The 15,934-nt window shown below is 38.0% G+C and overlaps 1 protein-coding gene and 1 long non-coding RNA gene across 4 annotated transcripts in view; one reads left to right on the forward strand and one right to left on the reverse strand.

Moving 5' to 3' along the window:
- POU6F2 (POU class 6 homeobox 2) overlaps positions 1-15,934 on the forward strand; it is a 303,094-nt gene that overhangs the window by 263,724 nt on the left and 23,436 nt on the right. The gene's annotated exons all lie outside the window — the stretch shown is intronic.
- Positions 839-7,521, reverse strand: LOC125696056 (uncharacterized). Of its 2 annotated transcripts, XR_007378172.1 has the most exons (4): positions 7,481-7,521; positions 6,142-6,195; positions 5,060-5,287; positions 839-1,856 (listed from the first exon to the last, which is right to left on the reverse strand). It is a non-coding gene; the product is annotated as an uncharacterized LOC125696056 (long non-coding RNA). The 2 variants fall into 2 exon arrangements; XR_007378173.1 differs by lacking the exon at positions 6,142-6,195 and having other exon boundaries at positions 7,481-7,519.

The raw sequence follows: 15,934 nt of genomic DNA on the forward strand, positions 1-15,934 counted from the left end.
ATGTACTAAATCCTAAGGCTAGTTTAAAAGAATTACCAGCACAGCATCAACCAACATAAGAACTTCTATCCTAAAAATCACCTTAGCACCTGCATTCGAATAGTTTAAGCTACACATTTAAGTTAAGCTGAACAAACATGTTTTGAAGCTCGACCATCATAATTATTTCCAACATCACTAAATATTGCTAAGATTTGTATTTACTCCCAAATATTATGTATGTTCAAAGGAGGAGCTCATGTTTCATTCCAAATATTCTGTTTTTGTTCAGAAACAAAAATGGAATGTTGTTCATGGAATTCTCCTCTTTTTTTTCTCTATATTATTATTATTGTTATTATTATTATTTTACTTTAGTCTGTATTGTGGATGGTTGTGGTGATTTCACATTGAAGGCTAAGCTCAACCACATTACTCCCTCTCCTCTACAGAACAGAGGGAGAAAACACTGTGGAAAGAGCTCATGAGCTAAGGAACAGGGAGATTTCTCACCAATGAATATCACAGGCAAAACATTCAATGTAGGGAGTTTAATGCAATTTATTGCCTGTTGCTAACAGACTAGAGCAGTGAGAAGCTAAAAGTAAGCTAAAAACACATCTCCCCACCCCTCTCTTCCACCTTCTTTACCTCCTGTCTGACACAAGGGAATGAGGAACGGGGGCTGTGGTCAATCCAGAACACTTCATCTCTGCCACTCCTTCATGGTCACTCTGCTCCTGCTCCAGAGTGGTGTCTGTTCCACAGGATGCTGTCCTTTCCAAAATGACTCTCGATGGGCTTCCCACAGGCTGCAGCTCTCCCAGCAATGCTCCAACATGGCTCTTTACCATGGGGTCCATCCTTCAGAAGACTGCTTCAGCATGGGTCTCTGCAGGCAGCAGCTCCCCCAGCCCTGCTGCCCCACTGCAGCCTCTTCCAGGCCACATCCACTGTCGCCCTGTGGGCTTCTCCAAGAATACGTGTGGAGATAGGCTCTGTATTGTGCCCAAGGGCTGCAGGGGGACAACTGTTCCACCACAGGCCCCTCCTGGGCTGCAGAGGAACTTCAGCTCCACATCTGGAGCAGCTTCTGCCCTCCTTTTGCACTGACCTTGGTTGGTGGCTGCAGAGCTGTTTCTCTCACATTTCTCACTCCTCTCTCCCAACTGCTGTTGCACAGCAGTGCTTCCCTTCCTTAAGTCTGCCCTCCCAGAGTCACAGCCTGCATCACTCATGGCTCAGCTCTGGCAACAGCAGGTCCCTTTTGGAGCAGCTGGGGCTGGCTCTGATCTGACGTGAGGCAGCTGCTGGGCTCTGTTCACAGGGACCCAACACTTCAGACCTCCTGCTAGAAAAACCTTGCCACATAATTCTAAAGCAGGGGTGTCTTTAGCAATCTAGTAAGCAGAAACAGACAATCATACAGCCTTTTGACTCAAGGCTAGACTCAATTGCATTTGAAAACCATCTGCAGACATTACAATGAATGTATGGAGTGCAAGATAACGTTCTTATTACTGTATTACTTTAATAGCAACTGAGAGACAGAAGTTGCTGTTTCCACTTTGCACTTCTCCAGCCTATCTTCTGTAAGGGAACTGTTGCTTCTTGTCAATTAACTCACTCTAATTGGCTGCTGTTTCTTCTCTAACTAGGTCCCTTTGGCTTTGACTATGGCACAGCACAACTTATTCTTAAACAGCTTTTTTTTTTTCTTCTCCAAATTTCCTATCAAAATCACCCCCTTTGGAAAGAAAGATATGTGATAAAGAGTTTCAATACTTGTGCTATCTTTTTTTATCTTTTGTGGTTTCCAATAGAACCTGAATCATCATAAGAATGCACCATAAGTCTGTATTTTAGATGACGAACATCTGTAAAAGAAGAGGGGGAAAGGAGTCAACAATTTTCTACCTGACTCTTATGTCTTAAGAATAAAAGTAAAAAAAAAAAATCATGATTATCAATGGGTAAAGGTGCAAATTTGTTCACCTCTAAAAAACTGATACAACTTTTCTAGGTATAAACTCATTAACATAATTATAATGAGTTATGTTCTTTGTTGTGAGAAAGGAGAAATTGTGTGGTCTCACCCTAAAGAACATTAAAAAAACATTACTGACAGGAAATTGAAAAAGTAATATATGTCTGAATGAATATGACAACTTTTTTCTGATAGAGCAGATAGATAAATGTCACATACAAGTTTCAAAATACATTTAATTTTGCCACCACAATGGATATTCTCTTCATAAAATATATATGAATCAGGTTTCAATCATAAAACGACTGTGATAAACAAATGCATATTTGATAACCTTTTTTTTTTTTTGAGGGGGGGGGAGGAGGCTTATTTCTTTTTTGAGGTTATTTGTTGTTTACACACCTTTACATTTTCATTTCTGAACGACGCAATGTGGGTGACACATTTTATGCACATTGAGCTTGAATGAACTTTCATTTTAATCTAAGACATGGGTTACTTTTCTCTTCTGGGAGGAACCGAGAAAGGAGAGACGGGTAGATGCACAGACTCATAACTATCTTTGTCAGACATCACTGACTTTTCTCAGCATTGTTCAGGAGTGGGTGGTGGATAAGAAATGCGTGCAACTATTTTCAGAGCACTAGGCTAGAGGAAGGGTCACGGTAGACAGTGCACTGCCTTTTTTATTTTCTTCCACTAAGCAGCAACTCTCAAACTAGAGGCCAGGTTGCCCATGTCCCAAGAGATTAAAAAGCAGACTTCCCGTTAAAAGCTGCAGAGTAAATGGAAGTTTTAGGTTTTCACAAATGCATGGAGCTTTGGGGGAGGAGGTAACAAGGGGAGTGTCCTCTTGTTTTGCATTTTCCAGACTCAGATTCACCAGGGAAGCAAAACTATCTTCTGCACTGTTGAAGCATGCAGAATAGTACACATCCTGACAACATGAAGACTTCCTCATCCTTTTCAAAGTAGGGACTACCTTGCTTTCTACACTACCTAATGTATTTAGGCTTCTAGTCGATAGCTCAGGCTGCCCTAGCATAAGTAATGCTAGAGGAGACCACTGCATCAGTGGATGCGGTGGCTATAGAGAAGGAAGTCTATTATAATCCAGAAGCATCCCTAAGGATTCTAGTGTTGCATATAAAACAGTGCTAAAGAGGAAAGTAGGATTATATTTTATTGCCTCTTTTATCAATCTTTTATTATAAACTCCTGCAGCGTCGTGAGCAGAACTGGATGAATTTTGTGGGGGGGTTTTGTCATTGCAGAATTTTTATGGAAAAATGGCATTTAATCTAAATATGAAGTGTATCATTTTGACAAATTCTTTTCCATAAAAATTTAAACTGCATTGTCTGGATCAGATTTAAGTGTCTCAGTTTTACTTGTTCTATTTGAACAGTTTTTTCAGATTTTTACTTCATTTTAAGTTTAACTTTAATTCCATTTTGAAGTGAAAACAAAAATGAAATCACAATTTCCAAATTCATTTACAGAAAAACTAATGAGTTATCCAATTGGTTTGTATGAGGTTGCTCCAGTGAGCAGAATGGGTTCTATACAAACAGGGAAAAAGAGAAATAATCCCTACATTTTTTTTCTACAATTAACTGAAAACAAGACCTGAGAAAACCAGTCAAAAACAGACCTTAGTTGTGCAAGGTACAAGTTAACCAAAGACTGTTCATAATTTTAGAAGGACAGGTTGCAGCTAGATCCAAACATCAACCTGTGTAATGTTCAAGTCCCAGGAGCCGTTACTTTCAGGTCAGTAAATTCACTTCTGATTTTTATTAGTAAAAGCCAAATCAGAGAGAGGCCTGATAATATTATACAAGCATAACTCCTCCAGACTAAAATGGCATCTGAAGATAACTTGCATTATTTTCAATGAATGAGCATCCATGAGATTAAATTTTCCTAAAATATATTACCCTGCCAATAGGCAGCAGAACCCCCAGCAGATCGCTAAGTGCAGCCTGACCAGTGAGCCTTTGAGTGGAACTCAGCAGCTCTCATAAATGGCTGTGGGATTCCAGTTATTCAGTCCACTCCTGCCTACACAGCGATATGATCCAAGACAGTTTTCTATCCAGTACTAATTGGGAACTGAAAAAAGCATGGCTATTGTGAATGTTAAGATCAAATATGCTTGCATACTAATGATTTCCCCTGAAGGAAGAAGGGGAAAAAAAGAACTCATGGTGGTCTAGAAGACTCAGTCAGTAGAACCACAAAGAATTAATGTTTTTGTAGGCCTTAGTGCGTTAGATGTCACTACTTTGGGATATTTTGGTATCTTGGCAATTAATAAAATTTCTGTTCTGCCTAGCCTCTTCCTCAAGACTTATTGGCACTATTCCAGTATCTTTAAGCATTCAACAGGATCAAAGAGCCTTTTAAGCATGTTCTACTATGTCTTGCTCTGTGCAGGAAGAAACCGTCTTGATACGGTCTCAAGAGCAGTTAATATATACAGTTCTGTCTTAGAAGTGATCACAATTCCTTGACTTAGAACACTGAAAATCTGCTATTACCCACAATTAAAATATACGAATGATACTGTGGCATTTGCACTTCACTCATCCTGTTCTGCTGTAATTTGCATACACCAAGTAACCTTCTCCATTTTTTCTCCAAGATTTAATAAGTACTTTTTTACAGAGGTTTCATATTATTGAGACTTCATTGGGTTTTTTTTGTTTGTTTGTTTGTTTTGTCTTTTTCTTTTTTTTTTAATATGTTACGAGGACATTTGTAAGTACAATATGTGTGTTGACAATACTTAAATTGAATTTTGCAGTTGCTATTTCTATTTTTCATATCATTCTTCTTTTAGAAGGTTCTACCGTTTTTAGTCTTATTAGCTAATACCTTACTCCATAAATTGGTATCAGGGAGACTACAGAAAGCAAGGCAAAGCCTGAATTAAAGGAAGCAACTTTGACCATTCTCAATGGCAGTTTTAAATTTTCAGGTATCTGTGGTTAGGTCCTCTCGTTTCTTCAGGCAGTCAGTGTAGTACATCCTTCTATAACGAACCCACTCTTTTCCTTCATATCATTTCCTCATTAAGGCATTACTTACCTGGAAAGATAAGTTGAATCTGGTCAAGTGTGGACTGGCAAAGAGAAGCTGTGAAAATACTCTGGATGCAGCTAGGGAGGAACATCTGGATAAAAAGAAAATTCACACTCCAGCTACAGTCCTGTGTCCTCTGCAGTTAAAGATTTGCTGTTTCGATGCAATTCATTGAGGTCCATTGGCACCCACAGCTGCCACGGTTGCAGGAATAAGCTGTACAGAACATTTGCCCTAGGGAAATATTTGAAGTGTAGGCAAGAGAAAAGTTTCTTTTTAGCATTATTGTTTCATTATTTTCCCCCAACAGGTAGCCATGCTCTTAAACATTCTTGACAAGGGTAAAAGTAACGTATTTTCCTTTTTCCTTGCTAGCATTTAAATGCTAATGAAGGTAAAGCAGTACCTCCTTAATTATTCCCTGAGGAATGCCAGTAAATTTTACCATAAAGTGCATTAAGTTTATCCCACTTGTTTGTCTTCATGAAGTGGATCTCAGCATTCAATTACCTTAACTAAGAAGAAGGATCTAGAGGACAAGATATATGAGGAGCCACTGGAACCCAGAGCAGGGGAGGCTGAGGGGAGGACTCATGGTGGCTTACAGCTCCTCATGAGGGGAGCAGAGGGGCAGTGCTGATCTTTCACTGGTGACAGTGACAGGACACAAGCAAACAGCACGGAACTGCATCAGGAGTGGGTCAGGTTGAGTGTTAGGCTCTTCACTAGAGGTTGGTAGGCATGGAACAGGCTCCCCAGGGCAGTGATCATGGCACAAAGCCTTCCAGAATTGGATTTGGTGATCCTCATGGGTGTCTCCCAGTTTAGGCTGGTCTATGAAGCATGAGCATGTTATATGATACAGTTTCTTTATTTTTTTACTTGACTAACAGTATTTTTACTGTTTATTGCCTGCAGTACCACCATAATCATGACCAGAATACTGTGCTTTCAGCAGCTGGTTCTAAATAAATAAATAAATAAAGGTGGCTTGCCCCAAATAATTTGCAATGCAATGTGAGACAAGTGCAAAATATATAGACAGAAAATGGATCTGGATCTGGTAAACAACTGAGCTTTGCCCTTACCCTTCTCTAGCATCAAGGTAAAGGAGCTCCTATCCTTTGGCCCTCTGTAGGTCACTGTCAAAAAGAAATCTTTGTAGGACTGATGCAGACACAACATAGAAGAACAGCAAATACACAGAGTCTGTGATTCTCCAACATCCACACAAGTGGCTCTGCTGCCAGCAGAAGATACTTTGAACTCATACCAAACTACCTAAAGAGTAATTTCACTTTGCCAGTCTGTATCAGAAGCATGTTCCTTCTGTACAGTAACAGTGTAAGTGCTAGGGCCAGGGTTGCTTTTAGTAAGAAACCCAGTTATCTAATCCTTATGTGATCTTAAACACCAGCCCTGAATGAAACTGACAGTTGTTTTCCTCACGTGTTTGTAGAAAGCAGTGTAAAAATCTATGTTTAACCTAAATTTGGGAATAGTTTAGTTAGATTTTACTGTCATTTTTTGAGTATTTGCTTAATTAAGAACAATATGCACGTGCAAAAATTAAATTGATAGCCTTGAGGAGACTCAATCCATGTATAACTACTGCAAACAAATGTATTTTGAACAATGAAAACAGGGCAAAACTGAATCCTGGATACTCATCTCCACATTTAAGGACAGCTGCCTCTTGAGTTAAATGGCATTGCATCTGGAGTATATGTTGTCCTGAGAGATGTTAGGACCAGTCCTTCACATTTGATATGACATGCCAAGTATCTGTATTACACAACTCATTATAACTGTGATTTGTATCAGAGTGGAAATCAAGCAGTTAACACATGAGCAGAAAAAACATCTTTCTGCCTGTCAGTTTAGGAGAAATGGATTAATGTTGCATTTGATAATACGAGATACTTCAGCCATTGTGCTTTCAAGCAGTGAAGTATGCACTCTACTAACTTTTAAGGAAAGAATCATGGGGTATTTTCAGTGAAAGAGCCACCTTGGACATAAAAATATCTATTGTATGGTGTCTTCATAACTGAAAGGTAGGCTTACAAGAAGTATTTCAGGTTCACAGCAGTACAGCCAGGGAGATACAGTATTTTTACAAACATATATCAGATGATTGAATGGAAGACTGGAATTTAGGGAATTTCCAAAGGTGAAGTGATTGGCAAAGTGGCACACTGAACTAGCAGCCATACCAATTTTCACAAGGTGAGAAGGGCTAAGTCCAGTTTATATTTGGTTGACAAATTTTTAAAGGAAGCATTATTACTGAAATGAATAATTAACTGTATTTCTGATGATCATGTGACAAAGGGAAGTTGTATTTTGTATAATCAAGATGTTATAATCAAGAGAATCAGGCAAAATAAACAACGATCACAAAAGAGAATAAGTGGAAGAGCTTACCCTTCTGGTTGAGCTCACCAGAAGACACCAAGAGAGGTGATCTCCAGAAGAGATCCTTCCCCTCTGGTAGCCAGCTCTTAAATAGGTCCAGGAGGGGTGAAGCCTGGCTCCATCCCTTCCTGCAGCACAGGTGAATTGCCTTCACCTGTGCTCCTCTGGCTGACTCATGGCTCGCCTCAGGTGATCAATCAGAGGTTCAGGCCGTGACTCAGCAGTTCCCATACATATTTGTTCTTATGAAGGATTTTTTTCCCAGGGATTGATAACTAAAATATTCACCCAATAAATTGTATACAATCCATCTAAATTTTCCTACCTTCTTTTAAAGAGTTTTGTTTTTTTTTTCCTTGTGTCAAACTTCCACGTAATATTACTGCATTACAACTAAATTCCATCTTGTAGGCTGGAATATTGGTTTTCATAGAGATGATTCACAGTTGCTGTGGGAAAATAATCCAAAATGGTTCATTCCATGGTGATGGTTAGTGTAACAGTTCATTCTCAGGACACTGAAAATCTGTTGAAGAAATGCGTGCACTGTAAAGTTTAAAGTGTCTGTAATGCATTTGTCTGACCAGATTGTTCATCTCAGCTTTGCTTTGAGCTTTTGTAGGCTATCATATTAAAAGTTACAACCCCGAATTAATAAGACCAGCATCTGTCTCTTATATTTAACAGAAATCCAGAACATAGAATAAAAATCCATACAAATGAGCTGCAGTAGGGCATGATTTTATATTTCAAACAACACCTTGTTGTGCAGGTGCAGTGTTGAATATCAAAAAATAAAATGATGGGTTGGCAGACAATTGCTATGCCATCTAGAGTCATTGCATTTGGGCAACAAGATTGTGATTCATAACAGTATTTGGGGAAATATGATTATGGAACAAGAATGTAGAGTGTCTTTGCTACTGACTATACTATCTGTTAGTCATCTTGTGATAAACGTTGGTGAAATCTGAAATTACTGAATTAATCAGCATGACTAATTTCTCTTCTAAGAGTTACAGATTGAAATATCTGGTGATCTCTGGCAAATATTTTATATAGTGCATGTAATTTTATAGTGAGAAGATTAGAGTAGATGGTTCAAGAATATATTGATGGACTACCAGATCTTCGGTCCTTTAGATCTGATGGTTAATTATTACAGTCCATGTTGTTATGGAGATGTGTCCAAAAAAATAACCCAAAAAAACCAACACTGTTATTTTAAACAAAGGCTAGAATAAAACATTATTAAGCCTTCAATGCCATTTGTGTAGGATAGATTTCTAATTCCTCAGGAACTTTCACTGATGCAAAATAGAAAGCAAGATAACTCTTTAAGAGTTCAAAATTCAATATATACTTTCAACATTAACATATTTCTCGTGGAATAACTTTTCTCAGTAATGGCATCACAAGGCAAAACAGTGACCAAAAGCGGTGACTGCCTGCTGAAGGCACTTAGGAATGTGCCATCTCCTTAATCCAGCTTCATATCTGTGCAAATCAAGCTGAAAGGAGTAACTAGAGAAAGAAGTAAAAGCAGAGCATAAAAATTGTCCTACTCACCCAACCACAGGCACTGACAATAGTGTGTAACACCTGTTTTTTTAAGGGGTAATAAGACAACCAGAAAAGTTAAAACAGTGCTGTTCTAGTAAGAACTGTTACGGCAGGAGGGAGCATTATCTTGTTCTGTGCAAGATTACTTCTCAATAGCAGCTCTTACTTTAAAAAAAGGCAGGATCAAAGAGCAATTACTAAGTCCTGCCTCAATCTTACTTCTGACCTCCAGATAGCATCTCTATAGTAGGCCAGTAGAGTGCAATACAACCAAGTAGCAAAGCTCCTTCCTACCTGATAATGTCACTGTAGCATGGAAACAACCTAATCTCGTTGGTTCATGTGCTTGGTCTAATTAGGCTTGCTGAGAAAGTGCAGTCTGTTTCCCAAGTTAGCTTTGAATAGCTCAGCATGGCACATGTTGCGTAGTGTAGGGATGCTTACATTTTCCTCTTCACTACGTCCAGTGTGATAGATTCTGGTATGACTGCAAGCAAGATCCACCTCTGTGCTATGAGGGAGAAGTAGTAGCAAATATTCATATCATATTAATGCCCAAAGGAGACAATCCTTGTTCTAAATGGTTTATAGTCTAAAGACAGTGAGTAATCGTAGGGTTTGGAGATGCAGTGTGTATACTACCTTCACCATAGCAGTACAAAACTTGCAGAGGTTGAGAAATTTTATTGCAGAACAGAGATTTCTTGGCTTAGATAGAGATGCTTGATCGTAAATTGACATTTAAATCATCAGAGAAGCCAAAGAACTGGCTACCTACTTTTCAGTGAGTTTAAACACAAGTTGGCACTTACTTCCTATGAGATACTATAAAAATCTTAGCTTGCAAGAAACTGCATGAAAAGAAAGTGGAGGTGAATGGATTTTACAAAAATACCCTTTCTTATTAAGTCTAGAAAATCATGTTGGTGGCTAAATCCGCTCATATTTACTTCCCAAGAAAATGAATACTATGACTTTTTGTTCACAAAAGCATTTACAGAGGAAAAGAAAAAAAGATACTGAAGCCAAACACAGAAAAGTGTGTTTGCATATGTTCACCCTACAGGGATCTGCACAAGCGTCAAGAAAGCTGACCATGGCTTGGAAGGCAAGCAGTCGACTGCTAAAGCAGGAAGTTGTGATTTGTGACACTTCCTGTGTTTTATCGTAACAGTACTTGGCAAGCAGAAATGCTACTGAACAGTTTTAAAAGGAAGTTAAACCCAGAAAGTGGATTGTTTAGAGCAATTTGGCAGACACTCAATGTAATTTTCATTTTTAATTTGGTAATTATATATCTTTTGATTCTTGGAATGAGAAAATGTTGTGATATTCAGGGTGTTTGTTTGAAGTTACATTCTTTTTTCTGACTATATACATGCCCCTGATAACAGAAGTCTTTACTTGAGAAAGATTTCACCACAGAATTCCTACAGTGGTGACAAATAAAGTCCTGTATAGTTCGATGTTACTATAAAAACATTATTTTCTAAAAAATAAAGCACTGAGAAAGTCAGACAGAATGTCAGACTCCACGTTCCATTATGATACTTACAAACAATATACCATCCAATATATTGTATGATAAACAAACAATACTTAACCTTGAAAAATATGATTCCTTGCATGAAGTAGTGACTCAGAAGTAGTTTCATAATTTTCTTTTTCTAGCATCACGATCTGATACCTTGTTTTCCCAACAGCATTTTCTCGTACCACTTATATATGGGTACATATATTTTTATATAGGTAGCATATGTATGATTAAGAATGGAGCATTCTCATTATTCTGCCCATTCCTCTGTCATTTTCTCCTTAAGATGGTACATGCTGGTACAAATGAAGGAACATATTTGAGAAAGCAAGCATCTTCTGAAGACTAATTTGTGAAACTGTTGAAATGAACCAAACCACGAGCACTGTGCTTGTGTGCTATAAGTTGTATAACAGTTCCTATGGACTGCTGGGGTTAAATTAGCTTTCAGCCTTGTAAAACCAGGAAAAAATGATGGGTTTCAACCTATACCAGCATCGTACAGCAGAGGCCAAAGTGAGCTTTTATTTCAGATTATGTTCAACAGGCCACTGAAATGAGAACTAGAAAATGAAAATGAGTGAAGCATATTCAGATGAGCAAACATTCACCGAAACAGTGAATTTGTTTTTGAAACATTTGTTAGGCTTACTACAAATGTTGTGGTTTTGTGCATTGTTTGAAATTCTATTCAGAGTTTGAAACGTTGACTTCAAATGTCACATTTGTACCACATTTTCTGTTTATGTGAGTGGGCTACTTTGCCTAATTTTACTGGAAAATTTTCCCAGAATTTCTATTTGATTTTTATGGTGTTCTTCTTTTGTTCAAAAATGAGTAAATAAAGTTCAGTATTTCAAGGGATTTGACATTGATAAAATCAGAGAAAAGTACATTTTAATGATGCTTAAAAAAAAACATTTTCTTTTAATATTTAAAGGCATTTTTAAGAAGAAACTACAGCATTTGCTTAATGTCAGCCCTGATTGGCAGTAGAAGCAACACTTGCAGGCAGTCTTTTATTTTTCTTTGCCTTTTCACATAGGCAGTCAAACCATCTATTGGGATATTGTTCGTAATATTCCTCTGTTGTAGGAAAACAGGGATGCAAGGCAGAATCCCTTTTTCTGGTGAGAGAAGTGGAAGAACTTAATAAAAAAACAGTTTTGGCTTCCCTTTCTACTATCACAGTAGCTTCTCCTGTCAAAATACTATTGGTTTACTAGGAGCCATAAGGAAGGACCCACTGCTTGGAAATCAGCAATTTGGATTTTCATACGCTTACACAGAATCTGGTTTATATCTGCAGCATAAGCGAGGCTACCATGAGGCATTAGTGGCCAGAAAGTCAGCAAGAGCAGTTAAATATGAAAATGTGTCAGACAAGAAAGGTTAAAATGGATTTTTTAATGTTATTTTTCTTACTCCGTCATTTTTAAGGTATTCGGTATTTTTATTAATTTTTTTTTTTAGTAGAAACTTTTACTGATTAAGGCAAATTGTTGTGGGATGAAGATCTGTTTAATAGTACAAATAGTAATGAGTGCTTCAGTTCAGCAGTGCTATACCGTTACACTGCCTTTGAGGGTAACACTCACAGATATTGTTGTTACTCTAATAGCTTGTAATTTTTCCCTCTATGGTTAGCTTCATTCCTTGTAATTTTACATTCATCATCTTGCTGTGCTTATTCTCTCTTTGCAAATGAATTTACAATTTGCAGGACTGCGTAGGCAAAGATGCTGAGTCCACAGACGATATGTGGGAGCAAATCAACAAAAATCATGTATAAGCCAAGTCGCACAACTTTATTTCATAGGGATAATACTTAATTGTGGATGTTGTCTTGGCAGTGGCTGATTCAAGTTGTAGAAGTTTAGAGATCTGATCGCAGATATCTTGAAATCCTGGCATGATGAAACGATATTAACAGCGTAATCAGTAGAAAATATTCAGATGGTTCTAAAAATCACTATGGATTTCCTTTGGAGTTAAAAAAAAAAGAAACATTGATTCTTAAAATTTAGTTAACATTGGAAAGCATAAAAATCTGAAGCTCCAAAAATTGCTTGCTAAGCAACTGAAGACACAACTGATGTATATATTAATCTGTAAGCAAATTGATAGAATCTTTTTGAAAACTTGACTCCTTACCAAAAAATTGACTCCACCAAGGCTTCTGGCAATACTCTGACACCTGAACAGGGTCAGAGTTAGAGACTTGGTGTTTTAATTGGTATGGACCAAAGCACTGTCTCTGTAAAATGGTGAGATCTGAATTTGGGATTTCTGATGTCATTTTTGCTATTTTTGCACCATATTTTTTACCTATTTCTGGAACCTGTGCCTTTAAGAGGTGCAGTTTTAATCAACAGTGCTCTGCAAAGTGCTGTACCTGGCTCTGTTACAGCTTATGGAGCACTGACAAGGGGGGTGCCATGAGTTTCCCATGGACCTTCAGAGCTATGTTGTGTTTTGCATGCAGCACCTGTTTTGCAATTCTTCTGTGAACATGTAGGTCTTAATTTGAGTTGTATGGGGTATAAAAGGAATGGTGAAAGTCATGCCTGTCGCATAACAGCTTTATATATTGTTTGTTGTTGTTGTTGCTGTGTTTTAATATGTTTTTTTGTTTGCAGCATGAGATATTTTTAGGGTGTAGAGTCTCAAAAATGGGCTTGACAGTTGGAATTCTTCAAGAATTTGAGTCCAGATGTTGCAGAATAAGAAATCTCCTCAGCTATGTCTCTCTTCTACTGGCGTGAATCAGGCCACACATGATTTCCTGGCTTTAAGGCCAGGTGGCACATTAGGGATTATAGTTACATACCTCTGTTCTCTTCCTTCCAAAACAGGGTGAACTTTCCCAGACTATTTTATGGAATAAAACCATGTCATATGCTATTTGTGAGCTGTCTTAGAATATAATCTGAAACAGCACCAGGAGCTAGGAAGAAGCAACGTCACCCCATAGGGAAGTCACTGACAATTGAATAGTCTGTTCTTTCATGGACCAGAAATGTCCATGGCATTGTCTTATTTTGTCTTCAAAAAATTCCAGTGAATTAAAGACACAAATTGTCATCCTGAAGTGCCAACCAAATACTTTAACAGGAGAGATTAGGAACCACCAGGATGGACTTTCTCACCAAAATTAGAGGAAACATAATCTGTCCCAGCATCAGGACATTAACACAAGGCTTGAGGCAGGGAGTCAGAGTCAGGACTCCTCCCCAGTGGAGGAGTTATTTAATAATCCAGAGCTGCACAGTGTGAATCAGAGAACAGTTAAGATACTTGGGAAAGGGAACCTGGAGAAAGGGGAACTTGAAATGGGAAATTTGAATCTGAGTTTAGCCATCTCAAGAATGCATGCCATGAGAAGTAGCCTTGTGGGTTATCTAGAGGTAGGCATCTGTCTTGTGTTTTTAATTAGAGAAGATTTTGCCCTCTTTTCACATAAAATTGAAAAAATCTTGAAATGTCTGTAAGTTCCACTTAGGGATAAAACTGTTTGCCATTGAGATTTAGTCCTGGCTCCTACTGTTAACACCAAATCCTTGAGGATGTTTGTGTACTTGACCTTCCAGAACTCCTCTCTCAGCTCTGTAGCTCAGTGATTCCCTGTTCCTCATCTGTGCATGGCATGTACAGCCCACCATGTATAGAATGGTATCTGACGCACGTTGAATACATATAGATAGCTTTCTGCTTCTGACCTTACAAACTGTCCACTTCAGCACTGTCATCCTATTAAATGTCCAACTGCAATCCAAGAAATGCATTTTAAACATGAATGCAAACATTTCTATTACTGATAAGACCAGCGCAGCATTTTTTGCTTTGCTGGGATTGGGACCTTGATAGTTAAAGTTATATTGGAGTAATAACACTCCAAGGTCGCATCCTTTTAGTGACATGGTAAAGAAAGGGCAGGCCATTGCTGAACTTGTGCTGATAAAATTAAGAAGGATTATTTTTTGTGTTTGGTGACATAAGTTAAAACTGAAAGAATACATTTGTGATCCATAAATATTTTACATCACCAGGAACTGGGAGAAAGGTACATGTTGCACCATTTGGAAGTTGGATTCTATTAATGCTGGAAGTCAGATGTTAGAAAACTTCAAACAGCCATCTTTTCACGTGGGCTCTAAAGCACCTGCAGTTCAGATAGGGATTCCATAGGAAAAATACATAGGTGCCGTGGTTTGCAGAGAGAAGCTCGTAGGCAATTCCAGCTTAGAAGACTAAATCTCTAATTCACAACCTCTCTCTGAATATGCTCCATTGTGCTTCATTTCCATGTTCGGTAAAGGGGGGTAATAATCTTTATTGATCTGTCTGCCTTTCAGGAACATACTAAGGAGAACTTAAGAATCACTTTAGTGTTTTGAACACTTTTCATATGTGCATTTCTTTCACTACAGCTCAGTAGGTGAGCTGCCCATTTTACCAAGTCCCTTCTCTCAGGGAGCATCCCCCTTTTCTTTGTCTTCTCTGTTCTTCCCATCCAAGCCTTTTTTGACGGGCTAAGTTTGGTAAATTGATAATGACTTCGTCATTTCTCCTTTGATATCTGAGTTGCCATAGCTAACCAAATGAACAGTTTCCACTTAAAGAGATGGATTAAGTTGTCACCTACTTCAAGGCATGGTAGAGGAAATAGAGATGTTTTCTGAATTTTCTTTTACTTTTTCTGTTACAGTACTCCTATTACTCCAGCTTCATTATGTCTTTGTATAAAAAGTTTGATTTTATTCACAAGTTTCATCAGAAGCCAGTTTCAGTTGCTCTCATAGTTCTACCAAGAGTCCTTAAAAAGAGCTACTTTCTTCAACCGAGGGCTTGCTGACAGTCTTCTGTACAATCTCCATTTAACAACTAACCCTAATATTAGTTTTACAGGCACATTCACATTTTAGGAAATCAGTACATTCTGAAATCTGAAATGTCACAAGTGTCTCTTTCTGCAAACGCTTGCCCCAGAAATGTTAGCTAAAATGTTTTATCTAACACCATCTCTCCTGCTGTTGTGTTATATTGCCTTGTTGTCATCCAAAAGTAGTTGCGCTTTCATGAATATAACTTTATGAGCTGTATCCTGAAAGGCACCAGCATCTCTTTGGTCTCCTTGAAGCCACAAAAATTTGTTGGTCATTTAGAATATCAGGCAACCGAAAGAGAATTATGTTTATTGATTAAATAATAACTAAATTATTATTAATAATAATAAAACAATAATAACTAAAATTACTAGTAACTCAAAGAACATTATAGAAATGTATCTGTTCACAGTTAATAATGCTGTAAATTTGAAGAAAGCAAGAAAAACAGGCCTGATGTTTGCATCTACTTCACTCTAC

Source organism: Lagopus muta, chromosome 7 (genome assembly GCF_023343835.1).
Source record: "Lagopus muta isolate bLagMut1 chromosome 7, bLagMut1 primary, whole genome shotgun sequence".
Lineage (NCBI taxonomy): Eukaryota > Metazoa > Chordata > Aves > Galliformes > Phasianidae > Lagopus > Lagopus muta.